The following is a 23,631-nucleotide window of genomic DNA, read 5'->3' on the forward strand; positions in this document are numbered from 1 at the left end:
TTGTTGCTTGCCAAAAATCAACTTGTATAAGCTAGTTTGCCTGTCATTATGGAAAACATATGAGCATGTGTTTGTTTGTCTATGGGTGGTTACCATAAAGCTTTATTGCCTTTCACACTAGGAGTGGGTTAGAGTCCTCTGCCATTAAGTGTATTGGCTTGCACAGGGTGGGGGGGGGGGGCATTACTGAAGTGTGAAATGGGATCCTTGGGTTTGGGTTTTAGACCAAAGGTGGCTAGAATACCTTGGGGACCAACTGAGTCCTTCAGTAAGCAGTTGCCTATTCTTAGTATAGAAGACATTGCTACAAAAGTAAAAGATTAAGGGTTTTACATATGGGTTCTCCATCAGATTTTTCTTAATCTCATTACTAATTGAGAACTTGGCATTCTTAACTGCTGTTCTCCTTCAGATATACATTATGCAGTATGTCCTTTCTTTTTTATGTAGCCTCAAAGAATTTAAACTTAGTTCCTTTTTCACCTGCTTTGTTTGATACTCTTGATTTTTGTTGCTTTGGTATCTGTTGTGTAAAAAACATTATTGATGGATCTTTCGTATCCCAGCTGACAGTGAGTGATAGGACATGTGTAAGAATCTCTTTTTCAGTGATAGCAGAATAGATTGAATGACGGCAGACTTTTATAGCGTATTTGAACAGTACAAATTACTAGCATCCTCTTGTTCCTATAAGACATACCTGCTGAAGGCCCAGTGGGGCTAAAAATGTTGTTTACTCTACTCGTGACTCTTGCAATATAACAATAAAAAAGTGATTAAAATTTAAGTACTCTTGAGAGATTTTTCTGTATATCCAATTTCTTGACTGTTGGTGTGCATTAAAAGTGGATCATTACATAATACTGTTATGTTGAGGAATACTGTGCTGGCTTTTTTTAACAGCTAAGTGAAATAAGGACAGTAATAATTTTTATAAGTATCCTAGAAGTGGATGTGCTCAATTTAATGGTTATGTAGCATTATGTTTTCGTTAGTGTTTCTTCTGCTAACTTGCAAGTCCCAGTTGTATACATAGCAAGAACACTGGCAACAGCCAACTTAGTGTAGGGGTTAGAGTACTGAAATAGGACCTGGAGGACCAGGATTCAAATGTGCACTCAAATCATGAAGCTTACTGGGTGTTCTTGGGCAAGCCATCAGCTCTCAGTCTAACCTACCTCACAGGGCTGTTTGTGAGGATAAAATGGGGAGGGTGAGAACAACGTACACAAGCTAGAGCCCGTTGGAGGAAATGTAGGAACTAAATGTATTTTTAAAATTCTGCGCTGGTTGATGTATTGTATTGTATAGTATATATTGTGTGTGTGTGTGTGTGTGTGTAATTTCATTTATACAATGCAATGTGTACTCTATCTATTTATCTAACTAACTAACTATATGTATCTCTATTTATTATTATTTATTGAATTTATATACCACTCTATACCCAGGGGTCTCAGGGTGGTTCACAGAACAAAATGAAAATATAAAACCACAAAATATATATTCAAAATATCAACTATATATATTATCAAAACAACCCAATAACCCCCCTCCCCCCAGATCCCCCATATTTTAAAAGGGCATAGGATGTCATTCAAAACAACCAAAGGCATGGATAAAAAGGAACCTAAAGGTGTGTATAATGAAGATGCCAGGTGAACTTCCCTGGGGAGAGCATTCCACAGATGGGGAACCATCACAAAGAAGGTCCTTTCTCATGTTGCCACCCTCCAGACCTCTCGAGGAGGAGGCACACAAAGAAGGACCTCAGAAGGTCTCAGGATCTGGGTAGGTTCATCTAGAAAGAGGTGGTCCTTGAGGTATTGCGGTCCTGAGCAGTTTAAGGCTTTATAGGTCAAAGCCAGCACTTTGAATTTGGGCCCAGAAACTAATTTGTAGGCAGTGTGGTCAGACCAGGATCGGTGTAATATGCTCAAACCTTCTTGCTTCAGTGAGCAAATTGAATTCTGCACTAGCTGAAGTTTCCGAACCGTCTTCAGAGGCAGCTCTGCATATAACGCATTGCAGTAATCTAACCTTGAGGTTACCATAGCATAGACAACAGTAGTTAGATCAGTAGTAAGACCAACCATTTTTTGGCCATGCCCTACCAAAGCATCTCTAAAATCCTGATTCCCCCCCCCCCCCGGTGACATATAATTCTTATTATTCAAAAAGTGAACTCCTGTTCACGTGGAAGAAGCCTGAAAGGCCATTAAAAAGATAAAGGACCCCTGACAGTTAAGTCCAGTCGCGAACAACTCTGGGGTTGTGGCACTCATCTCGCTTTACTTGCCAGGGGAGCCGACGTTTGTCTGCAGACAGTTTTTCGGGGTCATGTGGCCAGCATGACTAAGCCGCTTCTGGCGAAACCAGAGCAGCACACAGAAATGCCGTTTACCTTTCCGCCGGAGCAGTACCTATTTATCTACTTGCACTTTGATGTGCTTTCGAACTGCTAGGTTGGCAGGAGCAGGGACCGAACAATCGGAGTTCACCCTGTCGCGGGGATTCGAACTGCCAACCTTCAGATCGGCAAGCCCAAGGCTCAGTGGTTTAGACGACAGTGCCACTCGCGTCCAAATTGCCCCCTTTAAAAATCAAATTGCCCCCCTGTGGGGTGTGTGCCCCTCATTGGGAAACATGGAGTCCACTGGTCCAGCACTTCCACTGCCTCACCTGCAGATATAAAGGAGAAAAAGAGCTGTTATCAGCATACTGCTGACAACATACTCGAAACCTCTGGATAACCTCACATGGTGGTTTCATGTAGATGTTAAACAATGTAGGGGATAGGACTGAGCTCTGTGGAACCCCACATTGAAGGTTCCGGGCCGGATCAGGACCAATTGCCTTCTAAATCCGGTCCACGGATGGTCCAGGAATCACTGCGTGGATTGCCAGTGTGTGGGTCACCAGTGCACACGTTCTTTCCCTCCCCCTCCCTCTCCATCACACGGTGGCGGCGGCAGCACCTCCTCCCTCCCTCCTCCTGGCTTCTCCCCGCCCTGCCTAGAGGAGGAAGAGGGCTGGGCTTTGTTGGTGCCAATCCCTCTCTGGAGCCCTTTCATGCATGGTTCATTGTCCCTCCGCTGCCACCGCCTCCAGCCCCTGCCACTCGCAAGACACAGTAGCCACGGTTGGCTGAGCGCCCCACATGAGCAACTGCCATTTAAAGCAGCCCCTCTCGACAGCCCTTTCACGCATTGCTTATTGTCCTTTGTTTTTTTTTTCTTTTCAAATATAGTCCAGCCCCCCACAAGGTCTGAGGGACAGTGGACCAGCCCCTTGCTGAAAAAGTTTAGGACCCCTCCTCCAGCTTTTGTCCTCAAGGAGAATAGAAAGTGATGGACATTCATTTACTACAGGGTACTTTAGCACCAGCAAACCTGTCAGAATTCCTGCTTCTTCAATCCTGACTTGGAATGCTAGTTTACTTTAGGAGGCCATTTCAGTGATTGCTTTCTTTGGATCTAACCGCTAGAAAATGAACTGCAGTAATGCACAGCCTCTACACACTCCCACAAAAGTCTGCTCAGCGTTCTGAGTTAGCAGCTGCTGTTAAAGCTCTGCACCGTTTTTCCTCACAGCCAATTAATTTGGTAGTGGACAGTCTTTATGTTGCAAATGTCATAACTCGTTTACAGGGCAGCTATGTAAGTCCCCTATTGGATGACAGTTTATTGAGCCTTTTCCTGTCCTTACAATTGATTCTCTCTAATCGCTCCCACCCACTATTTTTGGTGCACATTCGTTCTCACCAACCCTTCCCAGGCTTTCTCACTGATGGCAATGCAAAAGCAGATTCTTTGCTTAGGGCTTTGCCTGTTTCCCACATTGAAAGTCACGCTTTCCATCATCAGAATGCAAAAGCCCTTAGCCGCCAGTTCCAAATTCCGTTGGAAGCGGCGCGTGCAATTATCCAGCAATGCCCTCAATGCTCTAATCAGATTGGCCACCCCAGCCCTGGTGTTAATCCCCGTGGGCTGGAAGCCAACCAGTTGTGGCAAATGGATGTAACTCACTTTGCCCCTTTTTCACCTTGGAAGTTCATACATGTTTGCATTGATACGTTCTCTGGCTTTATTTGGGCCACCCCTCAAAGGGGAGAACAGGTTAAACATGTTTGCAATCATCTTGTTCGTACCATGTCAGTCATGGGCAAACCTCATTCTTTAAAAACTGACAATGCCCCAGCATACTGCGCAAAAACCTTTCCCCAGTTCTGTGAAACTTGGAATATTCACCACTTGTTTGGCATCCCCTACAATTCTCAAGGCCAAGCGATTGTTGAACGTGCCAATCGCACTTTAAAAACTGCCTTGATTCGACAGGAAAAGAAGGCCGGAGTCCCAACCTCACTCTCTGAAAAGGAAGGCTGGTTGGCTAGTGTTCTCTTTACTCTCAATCATTTGAATGTTTCCATACAGGATCATCAACCCTATACTCGCCTCCAGAAACATTTCCAGCAAAAAGAGATACTTCCAGCCCCGCTGGTCCGCTATAAAATATTACCCTCCAACGAATGGAGTGAACCTGTAAAACTGATCACCTGGGGAAAGGGTTACGCTGCAGTTTCTACTCCACAGGGTACTCGCTGGGTTCGCGCACGCTGCATCCGCATGGCATGGCGACAGACCCTACCGAATCCGATACCGCAGTTCGACCGCCAACTACAGATCGCCCAGGATGTGGCGTCCAGCCCCCCCCTCAGGACTCGCAAGCGGGGAAATCATAATGGACCGGTGACGTGGGGCCAGATAAAATCACTCTCATTTCAGGCTGAACAGCTTAGAAAGGAAAAGCAGCTAGAAGCAACCCCTGAGCAGCATGGTCTTCTGCAAAACCGCGCTGCTATTGATTATTTATTGATGCTTCATCACTATGGCTGTGAACAAGTGGCTGACATGTGTTGTTTCAATATTACTGATAATTCTAAAGTCATTCAAAGCCAAATCTCTCATTTGCAAAATCTTACACACCACATTAAACAGGACGTTGGATTTTCTGGCTTCTGGGATTCCTTCACCCAGTGGCTTACCGTTTGGTTGCCAAACCTGAATTGGCTTCGTAATCTCTTCCAATATCCCATTGTCATAATATGTATATTAATTTTGCTATGTTGCTTCCTCCAATGCATTCCTGGACTCATAAATCTTTTGTCTCGGCTTCTCTCTCCCCCTCAGCCACCCAATAAAATCATTGCTGCCTACTTTGCGAAGTGGCAGCATCAGCAGTAAACATTAGGGGAGATGTGGGCAGACTTATTTCGGGCATGCGCTGGCATACCACGTATCCTGAAGTATTTTTGTCCCATCAACCCTGGCGAACTTATTTCGGGCATGTGCTGGCATACCACGTATCCCGAAGTATTTTTGTCTTATTCACCCAGAACACCTCGCAAATAAGAAAAGAAAGGGGGAGATGAAGGGAAGCTTTGCCTCTGCACGTGACTGTGGCATGATGGGAAGTCTTGCTTCTAAGCTTTTCTTCTGCACATGCTGCAAAAAACCATTCCAATACTAAGACATTCCCTCATCACCCTAGAATGTTCAGTTCATATAGAGTTCATGAAAGCATTATACTCTGACCTGTTCTTACTGCATAGTTGACCACATCTATGGAACGCGATTGTTATGTTCTTTCATGTTATGATCAATCATTAGTAATAGTTTAAGTCTTGATAATCAATCACTAGTTATAATTTAATTAGGAGGTTTCATGCCTGTCTAGTTCTGTGCTCCCTTTCCCAACCTTTAATCTATTGGTGATTAATGTAATATGTAACTTTTGCTTTGTACTTGTGTTAACCAATCAGCAATAAGCACATATGTGGCAAATGCTGTAATATTCAATAAAAGGGACTCTCCGAGACTTGCTCGAGAGATGCCTCCCGTATGACACCTTGCCATTCGTCTGTCGCTTATTTCAACCCAACAGTGGGCCTTAGTCTGCCGACCCATGAGCTAGGAAATGATTTCCTTGGCCTCAGTATAATCAGCATCCTGATATGTGTTGATTTACAACTGAATTACAGGATTTAAAGCTTTAATATACTATATTGCCTCCTGATCATCTGCCTTGAACACTTTCTGACATAATGCTCTGTATTTCATTTATACCTACACAAATATGCAGAGCAAGAGTTACATATATTATTCATTACATATAAACATATGTGTATATATCTATATTGTGCATGTGTGCACTCGCCTGGATCTTTCTTTTTTGGCTCTAGTGAGAAAATATGTTACTCAACTGTATGTTACTCAACCTTGCTTTCTTTGTTAAAACTGATAAATTATTATTATTTCTTTAAAAAGAAACTTTGTCATGTTAAGGAGAGGGCTAGGCAAGAACCAGTCTCCCTGACATGCCACAAAAGCTCATACTAATAACTAACTTAGTTGGTCTCTAAGGTGCTACTGGAAGGAATTTTATTTATTTGTTTGTTTTGTTGTTTTGTTGTTTCAATTATTATTATTATACAATTGGGAATCATAACCCCTTGCCAATTTAATGCAAATCATCCAGAGTTCTACCAGTAAATGACTCCTGTCTGTCCTGCTGCCCTGATCTATTGCTATCTGCTTTGTCACTGGCATTAGAGGTTTGTTTATCCAGAGGTTGGGCTTTTTCTTGATTTGAGAAATGAAATTTCTCCAACTTGGAAATTCAGCTGACCAGTAATTCTTAAAAGCATACTTGTATTGTGTTCTACAATTATGGTCTGCATGTTTTGTGCAGATTTTCTTACCCTGTGGTTGTATCATGTGGGAGACTGAAAGGCTTTTAAATTTGGTTTGTTACATTTTTATCCTACCCTTCCTCCTAGGAACTCAGGGTGTTATGCAAGGTTTTCTCTTTCTCTTCTGACACCTTGTGAGCTTCACGACTGAGCAAGGATATGAACTTGGGACTCAGTACTGTACTTGAACCCAGCCTTTCTTGACTTTTGGTCCCCAGATCTTACTGGATTCCAACTCCTCATAATCCCTAGCCAGATGGTGGTCGGGAAAAATGGGAATTATAGTTCAGCAACTTCTGGGAACCCAAGGTTGGAATGGGTTACACCACATATGAACTTTGAATATTAAGCAGTATATAAATACCAGTAACAAATAAAGGCTACTCTAACTATTACGCCACCCACAGTACTACTCTTGTTTCTAATTAAGTTTCTCTTGCAAGCCAATGCAGCTGCATTATATCCAAAGCAAGGAAAAGAATTAATCTGTGGGATGAAGAGCAAGGGAACAGCCAGGTATGGGTATAGCCAATTTTATGAAAGCTCTTCTTTTCACTGATATTTAGTCAAAGCTAATTTAGGGCTGATTTTTTACATTCCAGCCAACACCTGGGAGACGGTTGTTAAATTCCTCCTTCAGCATTTTCTGCTATTATTTTCGGTGTGATCTCATGGACCACCTGCAAACGTAGCACAGACCACAATATAAGAATCATTGCACTAGAGGTGAATAGCTCCATATGGTGTAGGATGAATCATTCTATCAAACCAGCAAGCTTATATCCTATCTGCCTGCTTGCACTGAAAATTGCATAGGGATATTCCTTAATGCACAGGCAATTTCTTAATAACCAAGTTTGCATCTCTGCCCTTGTTAATTAGGAACTGCCATTTGTAATTATCTTGCTGTAACTGCTACTGCACTGGGCTGTGGAATGATTACAAGATAACTTTTGTTTTACTTACTACTTCCTTTTAAAACAAAACTACTTTGTCTGTTTTTTCTTCCTATTCTTGATTAATTATATTTATGAGCTATTTCCCCCCCCCCCAAAAAAAATGAAACCCAAAGTGACATACAATAAATGAACATTAAAAAGAAAGATAAAATCAAGGATAAAAGAACATACATACATACATACATACATACATACATACAAAGACTCAGCTCCACTCAAGAGCCAAAAGCCTGGCTGAATAAAAATATTTTTGCCCGGTACAGAAAAACAGTTAGTGATGGCATAAATTGTGTCTTCCTGGAGAGAATGCACCATAAGAAAGAGGCCATCAATAAAAGGCCAATTCTTGTGTCGTTGCCCTCTGCACCTTCTACACATCATAGAAGGCACACCCAGGAGGACCTCAGATGAAGAATATAGTTCTGCCTTGGTTTTCGAACAGAATGCATTTCGGAAATTGGCTGCAGGAGAGTACTGCAGCCAATCGGAAGCCACGGAAGTCGTGCCGGACGCTTGGCTTCTGAGGCAAAGTTCACAAACTGGAACACCTACTTCTGGGTTTGCGACCTTCGAGTTCCAAGTTGTTTGTGAACTAAGCTGTTTGAAAACCAAGGTACGACTGTACAGGGTCTGCATAGATTAATATACTGAGTGGTGGTCCTTGTGGGGTCCTCAGCCACATAAGACTTAATAGGTCAAAACTAGGATTTTTTATTGGGCCCATATGCTAAATGTTAGCCATTGCTATTGGGCCTGGATTGGTGTTATGTGCTCAGACTGTTTAAACAATCCTGCTGCTGAATTCTGTACCAGGTACAGATTCTGAAACATCTTCAAAGGTAGCCCCACATATAACACACTGCAGTAGCCTAACTTGAAGGTTACCAGAGCATGGACAACAGAAGTTAGGCTATCTGTGTCTGGTTAGGGGTGTAACTGGGCCACCAGCTGAAGGTGATGGAAGGCACTTAAGCGCTGCTGACACCACCTGAGCCTCAAGTGAGAGTAATAGATCCAGAAGCTCCTTCAAGCTACATACCTGCTCCTTATAGAAAGAATAACACCATCCAGAACAGGCCATGCCCCCACTATATGTTCTAGGGAACCACCCCTTAACAGCGCCTCCATCTTGATTGGATTAAACTTCAGTTTATAGACCAATCCATCGCTGAGGCCAGACATCAACCTAGTACATCCACTGACATACCTGCAAATGTAAAGGAGAGATAGAACAGTGTATCATTAGTAAATTGCCAACAATTCAAAGCTCATATGGATGTTAACAAGAATTGGGGATAAAATTGAGCCCTGTGGTATGCTATATTGAAGGCTCCACAGGGCCAAACAAAACTCCCCAATCACTACCCTCTGGAAACGGTCATCCAAGTAGTACTGGAATCCTCACAAAGTAGTTGCACCATTCCTGGCGCAGACAGCCTCTCCAGAAGTATATTGTGGTCAATGGTATCAAAAATTAAATGAGAGATCAAGGAGGATCAACAGGGGCACAGTCCTCAGTCTCTCTCTCTCCAGAGGTAATCATCCAAACAAGGTGGTTTCCTTACCAAAACCAGTCTAAACTCCAATTAAAATCGGTCTAGAACATAGGTTTCATCCAAGAGAGCTTGATGTAGAGGGCTGGTATATTCTAGGAGCATATAAAATGTGTTTATGTAATTCTCCAGATATGGATGAAATCATTATTCCAGAAGTGTTTGACATAGACTTTTATCAACCCTGCATATATATTAGGAATATTGCCTTATACCATGTCAGAATGTTTGTCCATCCAGCCCAGTACAGTGTCTTCTGTGGCTGTCACTCTCTAGACTCTAGAGTATTGGACATCAATTTCCCCATCAAGTGGAGATGTGAGGACTTGAATCTAAGACTTTCTCCATGAAAAGTATTTCTTTATTACTGAGCTATGTTCTCTCCTATATAGTTATTGTACACAATATCAAGAAAAAAATGTGCCAATGGAGATTTCTGCCCTTAGGATCACAACAAGGGAAGGAAGGGCTACACTTCTTCATACTCTGATCCCATTCTCTCTCTCTCTCTCTCTCTCTCTCTCTCACACACACACACACACACACACTGCTGATCCTCTTTGTAGTTTACAAAAACAAAAACTGTAGGTATAATGCAAAGAGGTATTTAATTACATGTAGGTTTATCTGATGAAGTTCTACTCAAAGTAGACACAGTGAAATTAATGGACTTAAGTTAGACATGTTCATCAATTTCCATGGATCTGCTCTGAGTAGAGAATAGTTGGATACCCCATATTATCATACATGGGAGTGCCTCCGTCATTAATTCTGATGTATTTTTCTGTCACTGCTTTGAGCTGTTGGCTGTTAGGTATATAGGATCACAATATTAGATGTGATATTTTGTTAGTAAAATGTTGATATTATGTCAGTGATATAATATGTTTTCAATGTGTTTTTGCTGTTTTAGCACTTGTTATTTGCTGTCTTGGGCTCAGTTTGAAGGCAGGGGAGGATATAAATTTAAATAAATAAATAGTTTTAGATATATTAATTGGTTTGTCAATTGGTATGGAATTGAACTGCTTTATTAATTTAATAGATATATATTTTATTGAGTTTATGGTGATTGGGATTTTGATATTTTTGTATTAATTGTGTTACACTTATTTTCTGTTCCTCTTCACTTCCTTGCAGAACAAAAATCATGATACAAATAGTAGAAAAATGAAATGGGGAAAAATGCAGTGTTTATTTATGTGTATTATCCACATTTGTCCTTTATCCTGTACTCCTTGAAAAGTGAAGATTGGTACGCATGGTTTAAACTTCACACTAAGTATATCCCTAGAAATCGCTGGTTTCTTTTCCATTCTGGGTAGAAAATAGAAATGCAGTCCCACTGCTGGATGCTAAAATGATTTCTTTCCATTATGCCTGAAGAGAATTTAAGAGAATACACAAAGACATATTTCAAGTGTTAAATGTGATCTCTTCCGCTGAATATTTACATCACAAATGGGCCTAATTACTCTTGATTGTTGAAATGTCAAGCATAATTAAGATGGTACTGTGTTGTAAAATAGTCTGAATAACATTTGTGGAAAATTTCACACTGTAACATAATAACACAAGAAAGTACTGTAGGAAGGCAGACTCTTCAGAAGTGACAAATGCATTTTGATGGCAAACAGCAATATGATATGGCAGTGTTCTTTTCTCCTTACTGCTCTTTTAACGCCCTGAGTTATGAGAAGACCCAGTCATTTAGTTGTTAGTTACTGATTTACAGGTCTGTGTCATGAAGATGCGTAACTTTTGAAGCTGCTTTGATTTTCAGATAGGATAGCTTTATTTAAAATTGATTAGCAGCAAGTCGCAACAGCTTGCCAAATTGCTAATGGAAGCCATTTGAATCAATTCTCCAATATAATTTAACACTGTTTGGCTGCTATGAGTTTAATCAGGAAAGAGTAGCAGTTTGCAGTCGGTAAAATTAATTATTCTTTTCATAAAAAAAAAATTCTTGGTCCCCATCATCTTTTCCTTTCCTTCTCAAAACCCCTGACGTGCATCTACAATAAATGTTATGTTCAGTTAGAGGTGCTTCAAACGGCTAATTTGAAAAATGTCACAGTATTAGTTCCCGCTTGCGTGTGTCAAAAGGTATTTGTATCTACGCTTCAGTTTATTCGACTGCCTGATAAGTATTTTTTGTGGAGTGTGCATTTAACACTAAATTACAAATTGGATTCTGCTGTTAACGAAGGGCCCTATTCAGCAAAAATTAGCTGCAATTTTGCACAGAAGGTCACAAATCCTACTGTTGCACCCAGCTAAGTGATGCTGTAAGGGAACCCCTCCCCTCCAGCTGTCAACCATAAAAAATGGGAGTGGGGGGAGTTATCTGCATGGGCTTCCCAACACATAATTACTCAGGCAGAAGCTTTATTCCAGTAACTTTCTGCTTGTCCTACAGAACATTGACAGTGAAATCTTATACATGTCTATTCAGAGGTAAATCCAATTGAGAATACTACTACTACTACTCATAATAATAATAATAATGTTGTCATTTATACCCTGCCCATCTGGCTCTGTTTCCCCAGACACTCTGGGCTGCTTCCAGCACATACAAAAACGTAATAAAACATCAGATCTGAAAAACATGCCAATACAGGGCTGTCTTCTAAAAGTTGTGTAGTTCCTTATCTCCTTGACATTTGATGGGAGGGAGTTCAACAGGGAGGGTGCCACTGCCAAGAAGGCCCTCTGCCTAGCTACTTGCAGTGTTACACTCTCTTAAGTGTGTGTAGGATTGCATTATAAGTTAAAGACAGCTTCCAACTGTAATATTGATGATGATGATGATGATTTAGTCAGAGGCAATGGACCTATGGCCCCAGTTAGAAAACAAACCCAGGTGCTTGGTTCTTACTGTGCTGAAGTCATCAGTTTCCCATGATATTTGAACAGAATATTCTGTCGCAGAAAACTGAAGAAAATTAATCACGGTTCTTTTGCATACAAGCAGTACAGAGGACATGTGCCCTTCAGCAACTCCTCCTTCCTATCTTAGGTCAGATCTTGTGGAAATAAAGGCTGGTCCTGGTGGTTCCCTCACAGTTGAAAGAGAAACTGCAGTGATGGTTGAAACCAGACAGGCTGTGGCCAGTGTTAGACTCTAAAAGTACTTCAAAGTGTACCTTGACACTGGATGCCAGTCTGTTTGGATGTTATCTGGGGTCCCATGTGGTCTTGATCCCCACAAAAAAATACCATCAATGTCCGGACGTTGAGGGCCAATCAGCTAGGCTTGAAGGCTTTTCTCTCATAGATCCAGGTTCCTTATAAGAAATGTCATCTACCCCACTGTCAAACTGAAATTCACAGAAAGTTAGATTTCTGTTTTTTCTATTTCACATAGAAGGCCTGTTCTGGGAAATACAAGTTTTGAATTGGTAGTCCTGTTAAAAAGTTGTTTCCCACTGGATTAGGTCCAGCTGGTTCAGCTGATCTGAAATGCAAGTAAGCAAAGTTTGGAGGAAACCCCCTCACACTTCCCCCACATAAATTCGCTAGAAGCATGTCAGACAAAAGAAGGTCTCCTTCATTGATCCTGAATGTGAGCCAAAGGAATTAGATACATGCTATCCCAAAGTAGCTGAGCTAGGTGATATTTCCTCTGGCAAAAGAACTCCAAAGCTATGTAAAACCACAAATCTGTGATGACATTGGGATGTCCCCTGATGTGTGCCAAGGGAAGACCTTGGGAGAATCTCATGAAATAGCAGCTACAAAGCTGAAAAGTTGTTTGGTCAGCATGTGAAAATGTGTCCAGTGATCCCCTTAACTAATTCAGTACAGTGGTACCTTGGTTTACAAACTTAATCCATTCTGGAAGTCCGTTCTTAAACCGAAACCATTCTTAAACTGAGGCACACTTTCCCTAATGAGGCCTCCCGTCACCGGTACCCTTCCACCATTCAGATTCCGTTCTTAGACTGAGGTAAAGTTCGCAAACTGGGACACTGCTTCTGGTTTTGCAGAGTTCATAAACTGAATAGTTCGTAAACAGGGCTGTTCTTAAACCAAGGCACAACTGTATATTGTTATCATTCACCACATTTTTTAAAAAAATTAATGTGGTTACAGAAAATATTTATGATGTATCTTTAACTTTCCAGAAAATTAGTACAAATTAAGTACATCACAATTATACTATGGAGTTCCTGCCCAGGAAGGTCTACTTTGCCACATCCCTAATGATCTTCCACTACAGTAGTGAACACCTATATATACCATCTTTCTTGGACTTCTATTAAATCCCTTTGGTTTTTAGGGAATTTTAAATGTATATTGTTTTGTACTTTTCCAAATTTTTGGGTTCTCCATCCTGCTCCCAAACTTCACATGTGTGGTGCTGTTTGGGTTACATGAAGATAAACCTGAGCTGGTTATCAGATAGCTGAATTAGCAGGTGTGAATAGAATCAGTCAGAGACAGTACTATTGACAATCATTATCAAAGGAAGAACAACTTTGGACTTGATGAGAGGAAATATTAAATCAAAGACTGGAGGTGCTAAAGTGATTGAGTGAGATAAAGAAAGTGCGCTTGAACATGCATGCCTTGTTTTCCTTTTGTTTGCATAGATTTTTGTGATATGTGTGGATTATGGGTGTCAGTCTCACAGGATAATAGCTAAGATTGCTTTCACAAATGACTAATGTAAAATTTATTTATTACTTGCGAATACAGTTGATAATGGTACAAATAGCAGAAAAGCTGTTTTTCTAAATACGCTTTCTATGTCACTTTTCTGATTTCGTTGCCAAACTTCTTGAACTTGTTATATTCATTTCTTAATCACATGTCCCCAATTTTGTTCCTAAAGCAAAATGAATACCGTATTTTTCGCACCATAGGGCGCACCGGACCATAGGGCGCACCCAGTTTTTAGGGGGGGAAATCAAGAAAAAAATCTTTCCCCCCCCCAGCCCCAAAGAGCAGCGTACAGGGTGCGCACAACCTCTCCCTGCCGGAGGGGTTGTGCGCAGCTATGGAGCAAGCCAAGTTTTGGCTTCCCCTTTAGCCCCATGCAGCCTCTCCTTGCCGGGAGACGCTGCGCAGGGCTAAAGAAGTCATAGCCCCGTGCAGCCTCTCCCTGCGGAGGGGTTGCGCGCAGCTATGGAAGAAGGCAAGGCAGCGAGCAGGATGGATCCCGTTCGCTGTTTTGCCTTCCCCTTTAGCCCCGCGCAGCGTCTCCTTGCGGAGGGGTTGCGCGCAGCTATGGAAGAAGGCAAGGCAGCGAGCAGGATGGATCCCGCTCGCTGGTTTGCCTTCCCCTTTAGCCCCGCGCAGCGTCTCCTTGCCGGGAGACGCTGCGCAGGGCTTTCCTGGCTTTTCTGGGAGGTGGGGGAATTCCCCCACCTCCCGCAAAACCGGCAGAAGCCGCGCGCACTTTAAAAGGGCTGCACGGCTTCTCCCGGCTTTCCTGGGAAGTGGGGGGATTCCCTCACCTCTCGCAAAAGCCCGCAGAAGCCGTGAGCTCTTTAAAGGGGCTGTGCGGCTTCTCCTGGCTTTTCTGGGAGGTGGGGGAATTCCCCCACCTCCCGCAAAACCGGCAGAAGCCGCACGCACTTTAACAGGGCTGCACGGCTTCTTCTGGCTTTCCTGGGAGGTGGGGGGATTCCCTCACCTCTCGCAAAAGCCCGCAGAAGCCGTGAGCTCTTTAAAGGGGCTGTGCGGCTTCTCCTGGCTTTCCTGGGAGGTGGGAGAAGGGACTGATGTGGCCAGTCAGTCCCTTCTCCCTCCTGTGGAAAAGCCCGTAAGAGCGCACGGAGCCTGTGTGCGGCTCTTGGGGGCTTTTCCCGCCTGCCTCCCCCCCCTGCATTCGCTCCATAGGACGCACACACATTTTCCCTTGCTTTTTAGGAGGGAAAAAGTGCGTCCTATGGTGCGAAAAATACGGTATATGAATTAAAGCATGTCTATTCTGTGAACCTTTGACCTAGTAAATGCTGTTTTAGAATGCATTGTATAAGGTTTTATTATTATAAAGGAGGAAACATTAAATATCCCATTAACTACCTCGAACATTATCTCTACCAACCATTCAGTCAAAAATATTACAACTCACACACAAAGGCTATGCATACTTCAAATGAGATATGAAGAAATAATGGTCACATGCCCACACCCAACAGACCACCCTCTACCATCTCTCATCTGAAAAGGGGTACCAGAGTAGAATCTCACCCTAGAAGGCTCTCCTTTTCCACCAGAAACTTATCCTGCTCCATCTCAAGTTCCATTAATGTTTTGCTAGCCAGCATCTCATGCTCTGGCTTCTTGGCTGAGAACCACAGGATGAGAGCCACAGGCTCACACTCTTGCTAGGCACAAGTGGGGAGGTGGCAGATACCAAAAAGCACAGTATTCATTCAGGAGCTTTTGTGAATCTCCTTCCACAAACATGCCACAATACAGCAGTTCTTATCAAACACTGTTTGAAACAATGCTGTTTCAGTTTCAATACTTCTTCATAATGAGGCTTGCTGCTCAAAGTGGTGGTAAGGAGCCACAGGCTACAAAACATATACACACTTTTGGGATCATCTGTAAATCCTTGTCCTTTTGCTTCCTCAAATGTCTGAAGTGACAACTTTGCTTTGCTTTTAAAACGAGTATTCTGTTGGATCAACTCTGAGATTTCAATCTGCAGTGTCTAAATAGACCCTTGAGTGAATAGAAGTCACTGTCACTCAATAAAGCTTTTTGTCTCCAGTTGCAGCCCCACATTCAAGATCCCATGCTGCTGTAGAAAGAGAGGATTTGGGGTGGGTGGGATGTCCTAAGCGGAAAAGAGGAAAACCTTGTTGCACATGTAAGACTCAACTGAATCTTGATCATTATACATGTTTTAATGTTGTATGTCCTCTCATTTTTTAAACTCCTTTTTTCATTTTCACATTGTTGGATAAAATTGTCTTACAGTAGTTTTTTGGATTTAGTATCTGTTTCTAAAATCTACTGTTGCACAATTTATGTGTATATATACACATAATATACACAGAATTGTTGAATCACTGAAGAATTTTACATAGTGGACTTTATCTTTCCAGTTACCTTTTTTTTCATGGTGTCTCAGAACTCTCATTAATTTTTCACAGGCTTGTGATGGATAGTTTTTATTTATTCACGTCTGAGATTCTGTTGCTTGAAAAGGGCTCATTTTATAACATTACATATTCATGGCTTGGGATAGATGGGGAAAGGAACTTATTATTAATATGTCACAGTGGGAAAGTTACTCCAGGTTCATTTGAGAACCTTGTTAAATTTGGTGCGGTCAGCAGGCACTGCTGAAATTTTTCGATACGTTTTATTGTAGAAGGCAAAAAAGGTCAGTGATTGTTTCCTTGTCTAAACATAAAGTCTGATAGTTTCTTAATGCATTTTCAATGTTGTGGCAAGAACGGGAGGGGGACAGTATCCAAGGAAGAATGCTATTTAGTATGGTTTACGCTGAAGGTTGCCACCTAGCTGTCCTAAGATTGCTGCACATTCTATGCAATTAGCAAAACCTTCATGTCTAACTGCTAGGGAAGAGATCAAGCCTAGCTTTGACCACCTGTTGTAGTTTTCTATAGCTACTTCTCTCCCTGTTCTGTATTCAAACAGCAACAAATGAAAACATGAGCAGAATCACAGAGAGACTGTAGGCTTGCCTTTATAAAGTTATATCTTCTCTGTAGCTCTATATATTTCCCCAGCCAGCTTAGACTATCACCTCTGAAGAAGTCTGGCCCATAAAAGTTTGTGCTCACAATATTCTTTCAAGCTTCCTTCTCCCTTAAGCAGTGAAAGGGTCCAAACTGCTATCTCAGTTTTGTTTCTGTAGGATGATCAGCAACTGGAGACTTAGGACATGTGTTTGGTTTTTGACTGGTGGCACTGGTATTGTGGAATGCATTTTCATCTGTGTTGGCATTCTACTGGCTCTTGAAGAAGCACCTATTTACTCTGGCATTATTCAGGCATTTTGCTATATTTTGGAATTAAGTGGTTTGCAAATTAAATAACAACTGTATGTATGTGGCAGGGCGGCAATGGGTTATATCAACTGAATTTGTCCCATTTGTGCAAGGATTTATGTTTGCACAACTAAACACCCCCCCCCCCCCCGCTTCTTGGTATTGGTTATTAGCGTCACATTCTCTCATACCCTTTTCGAGAGGCAAGCCGTTGCTGTAGCTGCCTTGACAATACACTTGTCCAGCTCAGTATCAATGTAAAGCTTACCGGTTATGATGGAGCCGAGGTAGACAGAGTTGTCTACCAGCTCAAGCATGTGGTCACCAGTGCTGATAGGTGAAGTGCAGGTAATGTCCTGACCCAAGATATTGGTCTTCATCAGAGTGAAGGTGAGGCCAAACTCCATGCAGTTTGGGGCAAAATGGTTGATGAGAACTTTCTTGGCGTGAGCTGTCAAGGCTGCATTATCTGCCAAAGACTCTCCTCCCTGAAAGAGAGGGGAGTGGTTGTGGGCGGGAGCCCGAACACCGCTCCTAGCAGGGGGCGTTGCCCCCTGCCTCCAGCTCACCTGGCTTGGCACTCACGCCCCCCCCCCGGTGGCCGCCCAAACAGGTGCCATGAGGGGGCGTGTCCAGCAGCCTTTATGCTGCAGTGCCAGCCTCTCCCTGGCCTCATTTCTCTTTGTCGTCCTGAGCGAGTCAACAAATATCTGCCAACAAATATCTCTCAGCTAACATCTCCCAACATACTTTTGTCTTGGCATAGTGACGAAGCAGGTTGAACAGATCCTCTTTGCTCCTTGAATGGAAGTGTACACCAGCCTCTGTTGAACTGAAGGCATATGATAACACCAGGGATTTTTTTTTAAATGGCCCAAAGAGTTGGGCCAAAACACAGCCCTTTTCCACACTGCTCTTTATAGGAATGCATCTGAGAATATTCCGTCATATTGGATGGTGCCACACATGTTCTCATGGAAAGACACAATCATCTTGTGGAGCTTAGGTGGGTATCTTAGTAAGTGCTGAGTTTTGCAATAGTTCATAAGTATGAACTGCTGGAAGACAGTAAGACAGGAGAAGTGAACTCCACAGAACAGGCTAACGCACTATGAACTAATACACACACTAAGACTGTAGAAATACTTAGGTAAACATTTGTGCTGAACTGATAAAAATGTTTTTGCCACTTTGAAATAGAGGGCACCAGATAAGAAGCAGAGAAGGTATAATACCTTCCCTGCAACAGGTATGTGGCGAAGATCTTAAGACACAAGTTGTGGGGCAGCCTTTACTGACCCTGGTGCCCTTTGGCTGTTTTGCCTATGTCAGGGTGAGCTTGATGCTCATTTACTTCACTCAAAAATTGATTGGCAACTGAAATAATGTGTCAGGGCTTTATGTTTTGCCTAAAACAGGATGTTTGAATAAATAGTTTCAAATGCATAGAAATTACAAGCCAGGTTTGCTGACTGTGAGTTATAGCTGTAGAAATACACTGGGAATTCCACACATAGATGGCATTCATTCTGTGTCTGTAGTGCTGTACAAGAAAATAAATGATACATGATATATAAATATTTTGTTACTCAGAACATTTGTTAATGACAAGCTTGATGTTTAAATATATGATTAACTAGTTTTTAAAAACAGCTTAATTTTTCCCCATTGCTACAATACAGCTGGATATTATCGTTTTATGCAGTTTTAATATTATATTTTACAGTAGAAAGCTTTGCAGCATGAAGAGTACAATCTAGCTGTGGGAAATACAGTTGAATAATCCATACAATTGCAGTCCACACATGGCTTTTTGTTGTTGTTGCTGCTGAATATATAATGATGATTTGAAGAAAAAAGGCATCTCACTATTGGTTTAGTTGTTTTATGATGCTATTTATTTATTATAAAAGAACTGGGCAGTGAGAAAACTGTGGTCTATTAAGAGTTTATAAGTGTGTGCATGTGTATACAGTGAAATAATATCCAGTTTAATATGAAGTGACAGTCAAAATTACAGCTTCTCTCTTGCCGCAAGGGTACTTCTGTGCCAAGTATAGTAATATTGTTGTAGCAGTGTTCAAGGTTGTCAGCAGTTCTGGGTTATTCTGCAGAGAGCCATAACAATGTGTGGAAGCAAGGAACTTCCTGTCAAGGGAAATACTATAATTTTGATATATATTTGTTGGTGCCAAGCTGCAATTAAACAGGGGCACTGGAAAAAAAAATCTTATTTACTCAACTTGAATGTGTTGAATAATTAGTAAAATCTATTTTTGTTAAGTTACAACAAACTTGGCAGGTTATTAATTCACACATATCGTTCAGTGCAATTATATCTAGACCTTATTAATTTTTTCCTCATGTTAATGATGTATCTTATTCCTATTGACGCATGGATGTCATGCACAATGCTTTCAGAGTTCATTGAGCTTTCAGTTATTGTTTGGGCTCTGGTGTTCTAAATTTAGCACCTTGGTAATACAGACACATTTTTTAATTTGCTTCTAAGAAAAAACAGTCTGACCTGAAAAGCCTGTTTTCTTGGAAATTTGCTGTGTTTTCAAAATGTATGTAAATTGTCAGCTTCAAGCTGTGTTTCCAGGAAGGAGTCGTTGTGTCTAGTAGAATGTTCCTGGACTTGTACGTGGGCTGGACACCTGAGTTCAGATGCCTGCTCAGACTTGAAAATGGGCATGTATTAATATAAAGCAGGGGTGGAGAACATGTGACTGTCCGGATGCTGACTGGTAGCTGGGGTTGAAGGGGAGTTCATCTTCTTTTCATTGCCTGTTGCAAAATTTCTTCCTTCAACAAGCTTTGAAGTGGAAAGCTTCTTATCTAGTTAATAACTGTATTGGCTTTGGAAATTGTTTATATATATCCAGTTACAGTGGTACCTCAGGTTACAGATGCTTCAGGTTACAGACACTTTGGATTACAGACTCCGCTAACCCAGAAATAGTACCTTGGGTTAAGAACTTTGCTTCAGGATGAGAACAGAAGTTGGTGCGGCAGCAGCGGGAGGCCCCATTAGCTAAAGTGGTGCTTCAGGTTAAGAACACTTTCAGGTTAAGAACGGACCTCCGGAACGAATTAAGTACCTAACCAGAGGTACCACTGTACCTTAACTTTTTTAATACACACGATAATATGTTCTTGTTGCATTGTGAAGATACTTCAGAAGAAGCAATGCATAAATGAAATTATTAATTATTATTATTATTGATTTAAGACCTCATATTAAGCACTGCAATGCAATTCTGGGGGAGCAGGGAGACTTTGTATAGTCATTGCCTTTGATTTCACTAGGTTATGGCTATAATGATTAGTATATGCAAAATTGTAGAAGACGATATACAGTATATGGTAGAACACTTTGAATTGGCTTGCTGAGTGCAGTCTCCAGCCAACTGACTGAGACCCTATGACCACCTCATCTATTCCTAAAAGCAAACTGTATAGAGTTTCTGGTGGCCAGTTAACTTTGTGGTGATATGATGGTGTGTCTTTTCTTCCCTCCCATTGGACTTGGTGGAGAAATCTACTCAGGGTGATTGATAACATGATTTTTAAGTTTGTGTCTTAGAGTTCTATTAAAATATCTAAACATTGTGTAGATTGTTACTAATTATTAACAATCCGTTGGGGCTGTGCTAAGTTTGACTTACTCTTAGAAATAGTTAGTTTTAATTTTTAGTTAATTAACTTGAACAAAAAATGGGTTTAATCAGTGTCAGTTTTGTCATGCTGGTCTGGATCCATTGAACTGGCATGAACATAGCAACTTGACTTTTCAGATCATTGTTCATTTATTTCTTAGTAATAACCAGTAAAAAAAGAACCTCTTAAAAATTGCACAAATTCTCAGTTTTGGGTCTCTGACCGTGTACAGTTGACCACACTTCCTAATTTAATAGTGGATCAGGTAAAGATAGGAACTGTCATTGGTGTTCCCATATTTTTACCTCTCTGGGGCTGCATTGTAACAAACCAAGTTATCAAATGAAAGGTCTTTCAGAATACTCTGTTAATGTGCTTTTGTTTAATTGAATAAATATATTACACAGCAGGGCAGGTTATTTTCTTCATGCCCTTATTGTTTCAATTTAAAAACAGAAACAATTTTCTTTACTCATGCAGAATGCAGCATCTGTTCTGGTTTCCTGCCGTTTTCACACTTCAGACAATATATTTTGACACCCTTTTTTCAAGGCCTTCTTTGAAGAGACCACCTCCTTGAAAACAGTGGTACCCCTGTGACAACTGTGGGCTGAGCTAAATTCAGCTACGTCAAGGAAGAGCTATAAAAGTAGATAGATAGCCCTCTAAGCTTCACTTTATTGGGTATTGTAATTGACATATAGTTGTCATTTATAATCATCTGTCCATTCCTGTGAGTTGGGAGCAGTAAAGTTAATTGTGGCTGCTCATTTGCATTAATCTCACCTCTGAAGAGTACAGTAAGTCATTAATATCATGTCATGATGAATTATCACAAATAACATTGAACATATTGATTAATGATCTCTGAGGTTTATATCTTGTTAAACATTTTGTTATCTCTTTAAACTTTTCACCAGACAGCTGAGGGATATATAGGGATTGCTCAAAAAGTGATAGGAAATGTGCACTATATATTTTGAGATGCTCATAAAAACTTCTTGACTTTTTTTCTTACGTTTATAATCAAGTGTCATTTGCTGGAAATGCAAGTTCTCTGATGAAACAAAGCATTCACCATATCCAGCTTTTAAAAAAGCATGACAACAGAATCCTGGTTATCGATCCTCTTGATATTAGCATTGCTATTATTGAGGAATTATGTGAAGTGTCTTATTTTATGTTTATTTAAAATGTTTATACCCCACCCTCCTCCATAAATCAAGGTTGCTTCTTTGATTTAAATCAATACAATATTAATATGCCATGTGTGTATATATGTATATCTTCCAAGTCTACTTCATTATTGGAATTAATATAGTTACATGACCAAATAGGAACAGACATGTATTTATTTTTATATACTTTGACTTATAAGTTTAAAGTGGGATACACATTTCCAAAATAAATAAAATTGCAGCTACCCACAGAATTGAGTGAGCAAGAGAAATTGCTCAATCTTTCCCAATTATTAGACTCCCGTGTTCTGAATATTTTTGTGCAGCAGTCTTAAATTAGTGAAATAAGCTATAGACAAATCTGGATCACAAAGCTGCCTGTGCCATTTTTATAAGGCACCTTTGGCTTGTAATAAACAACAAAATGTTTTTTGAATATCAGTGTCACTTTTCATTTGTGATATCGTATCCTTCATTTGTTCACTTTTTTATTTTATTCTATTTTTTTATTTGTTCACTTTTTTACATTAGCTTTGACCGCACCCCATTTCTACCTAAGTTGTAAAACTTCCACCTTATGTTCAGATGTAGGTTTTTAAGTTATGATTGCTGTTACACAGCTGAAGAAATTGAGAATTTGTGGAAAGAGAGGTAAACACACATCATGTATTTATATCTGAAACATTTGTAGACCGTGAAACATTACTAAATATCATAGAGCGTCCAACAATTAAATGCAACAATCAAAAGCAGACTAAAGAGTAATATTATACTGCTCATGACTTAACTTATACTTATGGGAAAGACTTTAGAAATAGAGTTTTGAGCATCCAGCAGGTGTATATTGTTTAATGTTATTGGGCAATGTTTTCTACAAGGTAGGTGCTACTGTGCTGAAAGACTTAGTTTGAGCCACTGTGAAATGAATATTTATTGTGGCAGCACCACAGAGAGGGCTTCTATAGATGACTGCACTGTACAGGCAGGGATATTGAGCGGGCAGGCGGGAGAGTGGGTGCTCTCTCAGGTATCCTGATTCCCAGTTGTTAGGGCTCAGAAAATACGGCCTGGTGGCATATTGGCAGCCAGTGCTGTGATGGTGTGTTTGTTTGCAAACCCATTAAATGACATCCAAGTTAATCTAGAGTACAGAAAATCTTAATTGGGGTCTTTTAGCACAGGAGATTGTTTATGGGAAGCGATCCTGTCCAGAAATTAAGGTGTTCATAACTGCTCCAAACTAACATGGAAAGTAATGCATCTCTTTCTCTCTCTTGGCTACTCATTGCTTTCTGTCCAAATGGCTTTTTCATCAGTATGCCCTTTTTGTCAGCACTGTAGGGCAGGAAAGTGGGGATCACAGAAATCTTGCTAGTTTCCAAATTCTTTGGAACAACAAATGAAACATAGCTGCCAGCCAACAACTTTAACACTAGATGCACACTTTTGGGAGCAAAATTAAAAAATCAGGCACCTCTAAGGGTAGACAGACTTCAAAGCTTTGAAATTGAGTTTATTTATTCCTAGAAACTTAAGTTCTTCCAG

General features: G+C 40.9%; 1 protein-coding gene across 1 annotated transcript in view; it reads left to right on the top strand.

Annotated features, from left to right (window-relative positions):
• The window catches only part of WWOX (WW domain containing oxidoreductase), a 544,910-nt gene that overhangs the window by 60,586 nt on the left and 460,693 nt on the right, over positions 1-23,631 (top strand). The gene's annotated exons all lie outside the window — the stretch shown is intronic.

This window comes from Podarcis liolepis (assembly GCF_965112155.1).
Source record: "Podarcis liolepis genome assembly, chromosome: 7".
NCBI classification, from domain to species: Eukaryota; Metazoa; Chordata; class Lepidosauria; order Squamata; family Lacertidae; genus Podarcis; species Podarcis liolepis.